This window comes from Equus asinus, unplaced genomic scaffold (genome assembly GCF_041296235.1).
Source record: "Equus asinus isolate D_3611 breed Donkey unplaced genomic scaffold, EquAss-T2T_v2 contig_380, whole genome shotgun sequence".
In the NCBI taxonomy this organism is placed as follows: domain Eukaryota; kingdom Metazoa; phylum Chordata; class Mammalia; order Perissodactyla; family Equidae; genus Equus; species Equus asinus.
Window position 1 is genome coordinate 95,382 of NW_027225050.1, and position 14,638 is coordinate 110,019.

Sequence of the window (14,638 nt, forward strand, 5' to 3'; positions counted from 1 at the left end):
GCCACCTGAGCTAGCCTCTGTTGCCCATCTTCGTCCGTTTCAGAGGGTGGATTTCTCAGTGTTGCCTTTTCGCCAGCTCCCCACGCCCTTGTGTGTTTCTTTTGCTTAAAGATTGTCACCTGAGCTAGGCACTGTTGCCCTGCTTCCTCAGTTTCAGAGGGTACCTTTTTCAGGGTTGCTTTTTGACCGGGTCTCCTCGCCATTGTATTTTTTTATTTTATTTTTTTTGCTTAAAGATTGCCACCTGAGCTAGCCTCTGTTGCGCTTCTTTCTCAGTTCTAGAGGGTAGATTTCTCCGTGTTGCTTTTTCCCCAGGTCTCCACGCACTTCCTTTTATTTTTCCTTAAAAATTGCCACCTGAGCTAGCCTCTGTTGTCCATCTTCGTCGGTTTCAGAGGGTAGATTTCTCACTGTTGCTTTTTTGCCAGGTCTGCACGCCCTTGTGTTTTTTTTCTGCTTAAAGGTTGCAACCTGAGCTAGCTTCTTTTGCCCATGTTCCTCAGTTTCAGAGGGTGGATTTCTCCGTGTTGCTTTTTCCCCAGGCCTCCACGCCCTTGTGTGTTTCTTTTGCTTAACGATTGCCACCTGAGCTAGCCTCTGTTGCCCATCTTCGTCCGTTTCAGAGGGTGGATTTCTCAGTGTTGCCTTTTCCCCAGCTCCCCACGCCCTTGTGTGTTTCTTTTGCTTAAAGATTGCCACCTGAAGCCAGCCTCTCTTGCCCATCTTCCTCAGTTTCAGAGGGTAGATATTTCAGGGTTGCTTTTTCCCCAGGTCTCCACGCCTTTAGGTTTTGTTTTTGCTTAACGAGTGCCACCTGAGCTAGCCTCTCTTGCCCATGTTCCTCAGTTTCAGAGGGTAGATATTTCAGGGTTGCTTTGTCCCCAGGGCTCCACGCCTTTGTGCTTTGTTTTTGCTTAAGGATTGCCACCTGAGGTAGCCTCTCTTGCCCATGTTCCTCAGTTTCAGAGGGTGGATTTCTCCGTGTTGCTTTTTCCCCAGGTCTCCACGCCCTTGTGTGTTTCTTTTGCTTAAAGATTGCCACCTGAGCTAGCCTCTGTTGCCCATCTTCGTCCGTTTCAGAGGGTGGATTTCTCAGTGTTGCCTTTTCGCCAGCTCCCCACGCCCTTGTGTGTTTCTTTTGCTTAAAGATTGTCACCTGAGCTAGGCACTGTTGCCCTGCTTCCTCAGTTTCAGAGGGTACCTTTTTCAGGGTTGCTTTTTCACCGGGTCTCCTCGCCATTGTATTTTTTTATCTTATTTTTTTTGCTTAAAGATTGCCACCTGAGCTAGCCTCTGTTGCGCTTCTTTCTCAGTTCTAGAGGGTAGATTTCTCCGTGTTGCTTTTTCCCCAGGTCTCCACGCACTTCCTTTTATTTTTCCTTAAAAATTGCCACCTGAGCTAGCCTCTGTTGTCCATCTTCGTCGGTTTCAGAGGGTAGATTTCTCACTGTTGCTTTTTTGCCAGGTCTGCACGCCCTTGTGTTTTTTTTCTGCTTAAAGGTTGCAACCTGAGCTAGCTTCTTTTGCCCATGTCCCTCAGTTTCAGAGGGTGGATTTCTCCGTGTTGCTTTTTCCCCAGGCCTCCACGCCCTTGTGTGTTTCTTTTGCTTAAAGATTGCCACCTGAAGCCAGCCTCTCTTGCCCATCTTCCTCAGTTTCAGAGGGTAGATATTTCAGGGTTGCTTTTTCCCCAGGTCTCCACGCCTTTGTGTTTTGTTTTTGCTTAACGATTGCCACCTGAGCTAGCCTCTCTTGCCCATGTTCCTCAGTTTCAGAGGGTAGATATTTCAGGGTTGCTTTGTCCCCAGGGCTCCACGCCTTTGTGCTTTGTTTTTGCTTAAGGATTGCCACCTGAGGTAGCCTCTCTTGCCCATCTTCCTCAGTTTCAGAGGGTGGATTTCTCCGTGTTGCTTTTTCCCCAGGTCTCCACGCCCTTGTGTGTTTCTTTTGCTTAACGATTGCCACCTGAGCTAGCCTCTGTTGCCCATCTTCGTCCGTTTCAGAGGGTGGATTTCTCAGTGTTGCCTTTTCGCCAGCTCCCCACGCCCTTGTGTGTTTCTTTTGCTTAAAGATTGTCACCTGAGCTAGGCACTGTTGCCCTGCTTCCTCAGTTTCAGAGGGTACCTTTTTCAGGGTTGCTTTTTGACCGGGTCTCCTCGCCATTGTATTTTTTTATCTTATTTTTTTTGCTTAAAGATTGCCACCTGAGCTAGCCTCTGTTGCGCTTCTTTCTCAGTTCTAGAGGGTAGATTTCTCCGTGTTGCTTTTTCCCCAGGTCTCCACGCACTTCCTTTTATTTTTCCTTAAAAATTGCCACCTGAGCTAGCCTCTGTTGTCCATCTTCGTCGGTTTCAGAGGGTAGATTTCTCACTGTTGCTTTTTTGCCAGGTCTGCACGCCCTTGTGTTTTTTTTCTGCTTAAAGGTTGCAACCTGAGCTAGCTTCTTTTGCCCATGTCCCTCAGTTTCAGAGGGTGGATTTCTCCGTGTTGCTTTTTCCCCAGGCCTCCACGCCCTTGTGTGTTTCTTTTGCTTAAAGATTGCCACCTGAAGCCAGCCTCTCTTGCCCATCTTCCTCAGTTTCAGAGGGTAGATATTTCAGGGTTGCTTTTTCCCCAGGTCTCCACGCCTTTGTGTTTTGTTTTTGCTTAACGATTGCCACCTGAGCTAGCCTCTCTTGCCCATGTTCCTCAGTTTCAGAGGGTAGATATTTCAGGGTTGCTTTGTCCCCAGGGCTCCACGCCTTTGTGCTTTGTTTTTGCTTAAGGATTGCCACCTGAGGTAGCCTCTCTTGCCCATCTTCCTCAGTTTCAGAGGGTGGATTTCTCCGTGTTGCTTTTTCCCCAGGTCTCCACGCCCTTGTGTGTTTCTTTTGCTTAAAGATTGCCACCTGAGCTAGCCTCTGTTGCCCATCTTCGTCCGTTTCAGAGGGTGGATTTCTCAGTGTTGCCTTTTCGCCAGCTCCCCACGCCCTTGTGTGTTTCTTTTGCTTAAAGATTGTCACCTGAGCTAGGCACTGTTGCCCTGCTTCCTCAGTTTCAGAGGGTACCTTTTTCAGGGTTGCTTTTTGACCGGGTCTCCTCGCCATTGTATTTTTTATCTTATTTTTTTTGCTTAAAGATTGCCACCTGAGCTAGCCTCTGTTGCGCTTCTTTCTCAGTTCTAGAGGGTAGATTTCTCCGTGTTGCTTTTTCCCCAGGTCTCCACGCACTTCCTTTTATTTTTCCTTAAAAATTGCCACCTGAGCTAGCCTCTGTTGTCCATCTTCGTCGGTTTCAGAGGGTAGATTTCTCACTGTTGCTTTTTTGCCAGGTCTGCACGCCCTTGTGTTTTTTTTCTGCTTAAAGGTTGCAACCTGAGCTAGCTTCTTTTGCCCATGTCCCTCAGTTTCAGAGGGTGGATTTCTCCGTGTTGCTTTTTCCCCAGGTCTCCACGCCCTTGTGTGTTTCTTTTGCTTAAAGATTGCCACCTGAAGCCAGCCTCTCTTGCCCATCTTCCTCAGTTTCAGAGGGTAGATATTTCAGGGTTGCTTTTTCCCCAGGTCTCCACGCCCTTGTGTGTTTCTTTTGCTTAAAGATTGTCACCTGAGCTAGGCACTGTTGCCCTGCTTCCTCAGTTTCAGAGGGTACCTTTTTCAGGGTTGCTTTTTGACCGGGTCTCCTCGCCATTGTATTTTTTTATTTTATTTTTTTTGCTTAAAGATTGCCACCTGAGCTAGCCTCTGTTGCGCTTCTTTCTCAGTTCTAGAGGGTAGATTTCTCCGTGTTGCTTTTTCCCCAGGTCTCCACGCACTTCCTTTTATTTTTCCTTAAAAATTGCCACCTGAGCTAGCCTCTGTTGTCCATCTTCGTCGGTTTCAGAGGGTAGATTTCTCACTGTTGCTTTTTTGCCAGGTCTGCACGCCCTTGTGTTTTTTTTCTGCTTAAAGGTTGCAACCTGAGCTAGCTTCTTTTGCCCATGTTCCTCAGTTTCAGAGGGTGGATTTCTCAGTGTTGCCTTTTCCCCAGCTCCCCACGCCCTTGTGTGTTTCTTTTGCTTAAAGATTGCCACCTGAAGCCAGCCTCTCTTGCCCATCTTCCTCAGTTTCAGAGGGTAGATATTTCAGGGTTGCTTTTTCCCCAGGTCTCCACGCCTTTGGGTTTTGTTTTTGCTTAACGAGTGCCACCTGAGCTAGCCTCTCTTGCCCATGTTCCTCAGTTTCAGAGGGTAGATATTTCAGGGTTGCTTTGTCCCCAGGGCTCCACGCCTTTGTGCTTTGTTTTTGCTTAAGGATTGCCACCTGAGGTAGCCTCTCTTGCCCATGTTCCTCAGTTTCAGAGGGTGGATTTCTCCGTGTTGCTTTTTCCCCAGGTCTCCACGCCCTTGTGTGTTTCTTTTGCTTAAAGATTGCCACCTGAGCTAGCCTCTGTTGCCCATCTTCGTCCGTTTCAGAGGGTGGATTTCTCAGTGTTGCCTTTTCGCCAGCTCCCCACGCCCTTGTGTGTTTCTTTTGCTTAAAGATTGTCACCTGAGCTAGGCACTGTTGCCCTGCTTCCTCAGTTTCAGAGGGTACCTTTTTCAGGGTTGCTTTTTGACCGGGTCTCCTCGCCATTGTATTTTTTTATTTTATTTTTTTTGCTTAAAGATTGCCACCTGAGCTAGCCTCTGTTGCGCTTCTTTCTCAGTTCTAGAGGGTAGATTTCTCCGTGTTGCTTTTTCCCCAGGTCTCCACGCACTTCCTTTTATTTTTCCTTAAAAATTGCCACCTGAGCTAGCCTCTGTTGTCCATCTTCGTCGGTTTCAGAGGGTAGATTTCTCACTGTTGCTTTTTTGCCAGGTCTGCACGCCCTTGTGTTTTTTTTCTGCTTAAAGGTTGCAACCTGAGCTAGCTTCTTTTGCCCATGTTCCTCAGTTTCAGAGGGTGGATTTCTCCGTGTTGCTTTTTCCCCAGGCCTCCACGCCCTTGTGTGTTTCTTTTGCTTAACGATTGCCACCTGAGCTAGCCTCTGTTGCCCATCTTCGTCCGTTTCAGAGGGTGGATTTCTCAGTGTTGCCTTTTCCCCAGCTCCCCACGCCCTTGTGTGTTTCTTTTGCTTAAAGATTGCCACCTGAAGCCAGCCTCTCTTGCCCATCTTCCTCAGTTTCAGAGGGTAGATATTTCAGGGTTGCTTTTTCCCCAGGTCTCCACGCCTTTAGGTTTTGTTTTTGCTTAACGAGTGCCACCTGAGCTAGCCTCTCTTGCCCATGTTCCTCAGTTTCAGAGGGTAGATATTTCAGGGTTGCTTTGTCCCCAGGGCTCCACGCCTTTGTGCTTTGTTTTTGCTTAAGGATTGCCACCTGAGGTAGCCTCTCTTGCCCATCTTCCTCAGTTTCAGAGGGTGGATTTCTCCGTGTTGCTTTTTCCCCAGGTCTCCACGCCCTTGTGTGTTTCTTTTGCTTAAAGATTGCCACCTGAGCTAGCCTCTGTTGCCCATCTTCGTCCGTTTCAGAGGGTGGATTTCTCAGTGTTGCCTTTTCGCCAGCTCCCCACGCCCTTGTGTGTTTCTTTTGCTTAAAGATTGTCACCTGAGCTAGGCACTGTTGCCCTGCTTCCTCAGTTTCAGAGGGTACCTTTTTCAGGGTTGCTTTTTCACCGGGTCTCCTCGCCATTGTATTTTTTTATCTTATTTTTTTTGCTTAAAGATTGCCACCTGAGCTAGCCTCTGTTGCGCTTCTTTCTCAGTTCTAGAGGGTAGATTTCTCCGTGTTGCTTTTTCCCCAGGTCTCCACGCACTTCCTTTTATTTTTCCTTAAAAATTGCCACCTGAGCTAGCCTCTGTTGTCCATCTTCGTCGGTTTCAGAGGGTAGATTTCTCACTGTTGCTTTTTTGCCAGGTCTGCACGCCCTTGTGTTTTTTTTCTGCTTAAAGGTTGCAACCTGAGCTAGCTTCTTTTGCCCATGTCCCTCAGTTTCAGAGGGTGGATTTCTCCGTGTTGCTTTTTCCCCAGGCCTCCACGCCCTTGTGTGTTTCTTTTGCTTAAAGATTGCCACCTGAAGCCAGCCTCTCTTGCCCATCTTCCTCAGTTTCAGAGGGTAGATATTTCAGGGTTGCTTTTTCCCCAGGTCTCCACGCCTTTGTGTTTTGTTTTTGCTTAACGATTGCCACCTGAGCTAGCCTCTCTTGCCCATGTTCCTCAGTTTCAGAGGGTAGATATTTCAGGGTTGCTTTGTCCCCAGGGCTCCACGCCTTTGTGCTTTGTTTTTGCTTAAGGATTGCCACCTGAGGTAGCCTCTCTTGCCCATCTTCCTCAGTTTCAGAGGGTGGATTTCTCCGTGTTGCTTTTTCCCCAGGTCTCCACGCCCTTGTGTGTTTCTTTTGCTTAAAGATTGCCACCTGAAGCCAGCCTCTCTTGCCCATCTTCCTCAGTTTCAGAGGGTAGATATTTCAGGGTTGCTTTTTCCCCAGGTCTCCACGCCCTTGTGTGTTTCTTTTGCTTAAAGATTGTCACCTGAGCTAGGCACTGTTGCCCTGCTTCCTCAGTTTCAGAGGGTACCTTTTTCAGGGTTGCTTTTTGACCGGGTCTCCTCGCCATTGTATTTTTTTATCTTATTTTTTTTGCTTAAAGATTGCCACCTGAGCTAGCCTCTGTTGCGCTTCTTTCTCAGTTCTAGAGGGTAGATTTCTCCGTGTTGCTTTTTCCCCAGGTCTCCACGCACTTCCTTTTATTTTTCCTTAAAAATTGCCACCTGAGCTAGCCTCTGTTGTCCATCTTCGTCGGTTTCAGAGGGTAGATTTCTCACTGTTGCTTTTTTGCCAGGTCTGCACGCCCTTGTGTTTTTTTTCTGCTTAAAGGTTGCAACCTGAGCTAGCTTCTTTTGCCCATGTCCCTCAGTTTCAGAGGGTGGATTTCTCCGTGTTGCTTTTTCCCCAGGCCTCCACGCCCTTGTGTGTTTCTTTTGCTTAAAGATTGCCACCTGAAGCCAGCCTCTCTTGCCCATCTTCCTCAGTTTCAGAGGGTAGATATTTCAGGGTTGCTTTTTCCCCAGGTCTCCACGCCTTTGTGTTTTGTTTTTGCTTAACGATTGCCACCTGAGCTAGCCTCTCTTGCCCATGTTCCTCAGTTTCAGAGGGTAGATATTTCAGGGTTGCTTTGTCCCCAGGGCTCCACGCCTTTGTGCTTTGTTTTTGCTTAAGGATTGCCACCTGAGGTAGCCTCTCTTGCCCATCTTCCTCAGTTTCAGAGGGTGGATTTCTCCGTGTTGCTTTTTCCCCAGGTCTCCACGCCCTTGTGTGTTTCTTTTGCTTAAAGATTGCCACCTGAAGCCAGCCTCTCTTGCCCATCTTCCTCAGTTTCAGAGGGTAGATATTTCAGGGTTGCTTTTTCCCCAGGTCTCCACGCCCTTGTGTGTTTCTTTTGCTTAAAGATTGTCACCTGAGCTAGGCACTGTTGCCCTGCTTCCTCAGTTTCAGAGGGTACCTTTTTCAGGGTTGCTTTTTGACCGGGTCTCCTCGCCATTGTATTTTTTTATCTTATTTTTTTTGCTTAAAGATTGCCACCTGAGCTAGCCTCTGTTGCGCTTCTTTCTCAGTTCTAGAGGGTAGATTTCTCCGTGTTGCTTTTTCCCCAGGTCTCCACGCACTTCCTTTTATTTTTCCTTAAAAATTGCCACCTGAGCTAGCCTCTGTTGTCCATCTTCGTCGGTTTCAGAGGGTAGATTTCTCACTGTTGCTTTTTTGCCAGGTCTGCACGCCCTTGTGTTTTTTTTCTGCTTAAAGGTTGCAACCTGAGCTAGCTTCTTTTGCCCATGTCCCTCAGTTTCAGAGGGTGGATTTCTCCGTGTTGCTTTTTCCCCAGGCCTCCACGCCCTTGTGTGTTTCTTTTGCTTAAAGATTGCCACCTGAAGCCAGCCTCTCTTGCCCATCTTCCTCAGTTTCAGAGGGTAGATATTTCAGGGTTGCTTTTTCCCCAGGTCTCCACGCCTTTGTGTTTTGTTTTTGCTTAACGATTGCCACCTGAGCTAGCCTCTCTTGCCCATGTTCCTCAGTTTCAGAGGGTAGATATTTCAGGGTTGCTTTGTCCCCAGGGCTCCACGCCTTTGTGCTTTGTTTTTGCTTAAGGATTGCCACCTGAGGTAGCCTCTCTTGCCCATCTTCCTCAGTTTCAGAGGGTGGATTTCTCCGTGTTGCTTTTTCCCCAGGTCTCCACGCCCTTGTGTGTTTCTTTTGCTTAAAGATTGCCACCTGAGCTAGCCTCTGTTGCCCATCTTCGTCCGTTTCAGAGGGTGGATTTCTCAGTGTTGCCTTTTCGCCAGCTCCCCACGCCCTTGTGTGTTTCTTTTGCTTAAAGATTGTCACCTGAGCTAGGCACTGTTGCCCTGCTTCCTCAGTTTCAGAGGGTACCTTTTTCAGGGTTGCTTTTTGACTGGGTCTCCTTGCCATTGTATTTTTTATCTTATTTTTTTTGCTTAAAGATTGCCACCTGAGCTAGCCTCTGTTGCGCTTCTTTCTCAGTTCTAGAGGGTAGATTTCTCCGTGTTGCTTTTTCCCCAGGTCTCCACGCACTTCCTTTTATTTTTCCTTAAAAATTGCCACCTGAGCTAGCCTCTGTTGTCCATCTTCGTCGGTTTCAGAGGGTAGATTTCTCACTGTTGCTTTTTTGCCAGGTCTGCACGCCCTTGTGTTTTTTTTCTGCTTAAAGGTTGCAACCTGAGCTAGCTTCTTTTGCCCATGTCCCTCAGTTTCAGAGGGTGGATTTCTCCGTGTTGCTTTTTCCCCAGGTCTCCACGCCCTTGTGTGTTTCTTTTGCTTAAAGATTGCCACCTGAAGCCAGCCTCTCTTGCCCATCTTCCTCAGTTTCAGAGGGTAGATATTTCAGGGTTGCTTTTTCCCCAGGTCTCCACGCCCTTGTGTGTTTCTTTTGCTTAAAGATTGTCACCTGAGCTAGGCACTGTTGCCCTGCTTCCTCAGTTTCAGAGGGTACCTTTTTCAGGGTTGCTTTTTGACCGGGTCTCCTCGCCATTGTATTTTTTTATCTTATTTTTTTTGCTTAAAGATTGCCACCTGAGCTAGCCTCTGTTGCGCTTCTTTCTCAGTTCTAGAGGGTAGATTTCTCCGTGTTGCTTTTTCCCCAGGTCTCCACGCACTTCCTTTTATTTTTCCTTAAAAATTGCCACCTGAGCTAGCCTCTGTTGTCCATCTTCGTCGGTTTCAGAGGGTAGATTTCTCACTGTTGCTTTTTTGCCAGGTCTGCACGCCCTTGTGTTTTTTTTCTGCTTAAAGGTTGCAACCTGAGCTAGCTTCTTTTGCCCATGTCCCTCAGTTTCAGAGGGTGGATTTCTCCGTGTTGCTTTTTCCCCAGGCCTCCACGCCCTTGTGTGTTTCTTTTGCTTAAAGATTGCCACCTGAAGCCAGCCTCTCTTGCCCATCTTCCTCAGTTTCAGAGGGTAGATATTTCAGGGTTGCTTTTTCCCCAGGTCTCCACGCCTTTGGGTTTTGTTTTTGCTTAACGAGTGCCACCTGAGCTAGCCTCTCTTGCCCATGTTCCTCAGTTTCAGAGGGTAGATATTTCAGGGTTGCTTTGTCCCCAGGGCTCCACGACTTTGTGCTTTGTTTTTGCTTAAGGATTGCCACCTGAGGTAGCCTCTCTTGCCCATCTTCCTCAGTTTCAGAGGGTGGATTTCTCCGTGTTGCTTTTTCCCCAGGTCTCCACGCCCTTGTGTGTTTCTTTTGCTTAAAGATTGCCACCTGAGCTAGCCTCTGTTGCCCATCTTCGTCCGTTTCAGAGGGTGGATTTCTCAGTGTTGCCTTTTCGCCAGCTCCCCACGCCCTTGTGTGTTTCTTTTGCTTAAAGATTGTCACCTGAGCTAGGCACTGTTGCCCTGCTTCCTCAGTTTCAGAGGGTACCTTTTTCAGGGTTGCTTTTTGACCGGGTCTCCTCGCCATTGTATTTTTTTATTTTATTTTTTTTGCTTAAAGATTGCCACGTGAGCTAGCCTCTGTTGCGCTTCTTTCTCAGTTCTAGAGGGTAGATTTCTCCGTGTTGCTTTTTCCCCAGGTCTCCACGCACTTCCTTTTATTTTTCCTTAAAAATTGCCACCTGAGCTAGCCTCTGTTGTCCATCTTCGTCGGTTTCAGAGGGTAGATTTCTCACTGTTGCTTTTTTGCCAGGTCTGCACGCCCTTGTGTTTTTTTTCTGCTTAAAGGTTGCAACCTGAGCTAGCTTCTTTTGCCCATGTCCCTCAGTTTCAGAGGGTGGATTTCTCCGTGTTGCTTTTTCCCCAGGCCTCCACGCCCTTGTGTGTTTCTTTTGCTTAAAGATTGCCACCTGAAGCCAGCCTCTCTTGCCCATCTTCCTCAGTTTCAGAGGGTAGATATTTCAGGGTTGCTTTTTCCCCAGGTCTCCACGCCTTTGTGTTTTGTTTTTGCTTAACGATTGCCACCTGAGCTAGCCTCTCTTGCCCATGTTCCTCAGTTTCAGAGGGTAGATATTTCAGGGTTGCTTTGTCCCCAGGGCTCCACGCCTTTGTGCTTTGATTTTGCTTAAGGATTGCCACCTGAGGTAGCCTCTCTTGCCCATCTTCCTCAGTTTCAGAGGGTGGATTTCTCCGTGTTGCTTTTTCCCCAGGTCTCCACGCCCTTGTGTGTTTCTTTTGCTTAAAGATTGCCACCTGAAGCCAGCCTCTCTTGCCCATCTTCCTCAGTTTCAGAGGGTAGATATTTCAGGGTTGCTTTTTCCCCAGGTCTCCACGCCCTTGTGTGTTTCTTTTGCTTAAAGATTGTCACCTGAGCTAGGCACTGTTGCCCTGCTTCCTCAGTTTCAGAGGGTACCTTTTTCAGGGTTGCTTTTTGACCGGGTCTCCTCGCCATTGTATTTTTTTATCTTATTTTTTTTGCTTAAAGATTGCCACCTGAGCTAGCCTCTGTTGCGCTTCTTTCTCAGTTCTAGAGGGTAGATTTCTCCGTGTTGCTTTTTCCCCAGGTCTCCACGCACTTCCTTTTATTTTTCCTTAAAAATTGCCACCTGAGCTAGCCTCTGTTGTCCATCTTCGTCGGTTTCAGAGGGTAGATTTCTCACTGTTGCTTTTTTGCCAGGTCTGCACGCCCTTGTGTTTTTTTTCTGCTTAAAGGTTGCAACCTGAGCTAGCTTCTTTTGCCCATGTCCCTCAGTTTCAGAGGGTGGATTTCTCCGTGTTGCTTTTTCCCCAGGCCTCCACGCCCTTGTGTGTTTCTTTTGCTTAAAGATTGCCACCTGAAGCCAGCCTCTCTTGCCCATCTTCCTCAGTTTCAGAGGGTAGATATTTCAGGGTTGCTTTTTCCCCAGGTCTCCACGCCTTTGTGTTTTGTTTTTGCTTAACGATTGCCACCTGAGCTAGCCTCTCTTGCCCATGTTCCTCAGTTTCAGAGGGTAGATATTTCAGGGTTGCTTTGTCCCCAGGGCTCCACGCCTTTGTGCTTTGTTTTTGCTTAAGGATTGCCACCTGAGGTAGCCTCTCTTGCCCATCTTCCTCAGTTTCAGAGGGTGGATTTCTCCGTGTTGCTTTTTCCCCAGGTCTCCACGCCCTTGTGTGTTTCTTTTGCTTAAAGATTGCCACCTGAGCTAGCCTCTGTTGCCCATCTTCGTCCGTTTCAGAGGGTGGATTTCTCAGTGTTGCCTTTTCGCCAGCTCCCCACGCCCTTGTGTGTTTCTTTTGCTTAAAGATTGTCACCTGAGCTAGGCACTGTTGCCCTGCTTCCTCAGTTTCAGAGGGTACCTTTTTCAGGGTTGCTTTTTGACCGGGTCTCCTCGCCATTGTATTTTTTATCTTATTTTTTTTGCTTAAAGATTGCCACCTGAGCTAGCCTCTGTTGCGCTTCTTTCTCAGTTCTAGAGGGTAGATTTCTCCGTGTTGCTTTTTCCCCAGGTCTCCACGCACTTCCTTTTATTTTTCCTTAAAAATTGCCACCTGAGCTAGCCTCTGTTGTCCATCTTCGTCGGTTTCAGAGGGTAGATTTCTCACTGTTGCTTTTTTGCCAGGTCTGCACGCCCTTGTGTTTTTTTTCTGCTTAAAGGTTGCAACCTGAGCTAGCTTCTTTTGCCCATGTCCCTCAGTTTCAGAGGGTGGATTTCTCCGTGTTGCTTTTTCCCCAGGTCTCCACGCCCTTGTGTGTTTCTTTTGCTTAAAGATTGCCACCTGAAGCCAGCCTCTCTTGCCCATCTTCCTCAGTTTCAGAGGGTAGATATTTCAGGGTTGCTTTTTCCCCAGGTCTCCACGCCCTTGTGTGTTTCTTTTGCTTAAAGATTGTCACCTGAGCTAGGCACTGTTGCCCTGCTTCCTCAGTTTCAGAGGGTACCTTTTTCAGGGTTGCTTTTTGACCGGGTCTCCTCGCCATTGTATTTTTTTATCTTATTTTTTTTGCTTAAAGATTGCCACCTGAGCTAGCCTCTGTTGCGCTTCTTTCTCAGTTCTAGAGGGTAGATTTCTCCGTGTTGCTTTTTCCCCAGGTCTCCACGCACTTCCTTTTATTTTTCCTTAAAAATTGCCACCTGAGCTAGCCTCTGTTGTCCATCTTCGTCGGTTTCAGAGGGTAGATTTCTCACTGTTGCTTTTTTGCCAGGTCTGCACGCCCTTGTGTTTTTTTTCTGCTTAAAGGTTGCAACCTGAGCTAGCTTCTTTTGCCCATGTCCCTCAGTTTCAGAGGGTGGATTTCTCCGTGTTGCTTTTTCCCCAGGCCTCCACGCCCTTGTGTGTTTCTTTTGCTTAAAGATTGCCACCTGAAGCCAGCCTCTCTTGCCCATCTTCCTCAGTTTCAGAGGGTAGATATTTCAGGGTTGCTTTTTCCCCAGGTCTCCACGCCTTTGTGTTTTGTTTTTGCTTAACGATTGCCACCTGAGCTAGCCTCTCTTGCCCATGTTCCTCAGTTTCAGAGGGTAGATATTTCAGGGTTGCTTTGTCCCCAGGGCTCCACGCCTTTGTGCTTTGTTTTTGCTTAAGGATTGCCACCTGAGGTAGCCTCTCTTGCCCATCTTCCTCAGTTTCAGAGGGTGGATTTCTCCGTGTTGCTTTTTCCCCAGGTCTCCACGCCCTTGTGTGTTTCTTTTGCTTAAAGATTGCCACCTGAAGCCAGCCTCTCTTGCCCATCTTCCTCAGTTTCAGAGGGTAGATATTTCAGGGTTGCTTTTTCCCCAGGTCTCCACGCCCTTGTGTGTTTCTTTTGCTTAAAGATTGTCACCTGAGCTAGGCACTGTTGCCCTGCTTCCTCAGTTTCAGAGGGTACCTTTTTCAGGGTTGCTTTTTGACCGGGTCTCCTCGCCATTGTATTTTTTTATCTTATTTTTTTTGCTTAAAGATTGCCACCTGAGCTAGCCTCTGTTGCGCTTCTTTCTCAGTTCTAGAGGGTAGATTTCTCCGTGTTGCTTTTTCCCCAGGTCTCCACGCACTTCCTTTTATTTTTCCTTAAAAATTGCCACCTGAGCTAGCCTCTGTTGTCCATCTTCGTCGGTTTCAGAGGGTAGATTTCTCACTGTTGCTTTTTTGCCAGGTCTGCACGCCCTTGTGTTTTTTTTCTGCTTAAAGGTTGCAACCTGAGCTAGCTTCTTTTGCCCATGTCCCTCAGTTTCAGAGGGTGGATTTCTCCGTGTTGCTTTTTCCCCAGGCCTCCACGCCCTTGTGTGTTTCTTTTGCTTAAAGATTGCCACCTGAAGCCAGCCTCTCTTGCCCATCTTCCTCAGTTTCAGAGGGTAGATATTTCAGGGTTGCTTTTTCCCCAGGTCTCCACGCCTTTGTGTTTTGTTTTTGCTTAACGATTGCCACCTGAGCTAGCCTCTCTTGCCCATGTTCCTCAGTTTCAGAGGGTAGATATTTCAGGGTTGCTTTGTCCCCAGGGCTCCACGCCTTTGTGCTTTGTTTTTGCTTAAGGATTGCCACCTGAGGTAGCCTCTCTTGCCCATCTTCCTCAGTTTCAGAGGGTGGATTTCTCCGTGTTGCTTTTTCCCCAGGTCTCCACGCCCTTGTGTGTTTCTTTTGCTTAAAGATTGCCACCTGAGCTAGCCTCTGTTGCCCATCTTCGTCCGTTTCAGAGGGTGGATTTCTCAGTGTTGCCTTTTCGCCAGCTCCCCACGCCCTTGTGTGTTTCTTTTGCTTAAAGATTGTCACCTGAGCTAGGCACTGTTGCCCTGCTTCCTCAGTTTCAGAGGGTACCTTTTTCAGGGTTGCTTTTTGACTGGGTCTCCTTGCCATTGTATTTTTTATCTTATTTTTTTTGCTTAAAGATTGCCACCTGAGCTAGCCTCTGTTGCGCTTCTTTCTCAGTTCTAGAGGGTAGATTTCTCCGTGTTGCTTTTTCCCCAGGTCTCCACGCACTTCCTTTTATTTTTCCTTAAAAATTGCCACCTGAGCTAGCCTCTGTTGTCCATCTTCGTCGGTTTCAGAGGGTAGATTTCTCACTGTTGCTTTTTTGCCAGGTCTGCACGCCCTTGTGTTTTTTTTCTGCTTAAAGGTTGCAACCTGAGCTAGCTTCTTTTGCCCATGTCCCTCAGTTTCAGAGGGTGGATTTCTCCGTGTTGCTTTTTCCCCAGGTCTCCACGCCCTTGTGTGTTTCTTTTGCTTAAAGATTGCCACCTGAAGCCAGCCTCTCTTGCCCATCTTCCTCAGTTTCAGAGGGTAGATATTTCAGGGTTGCTTTTTCCCCAGGTCTCCACGCC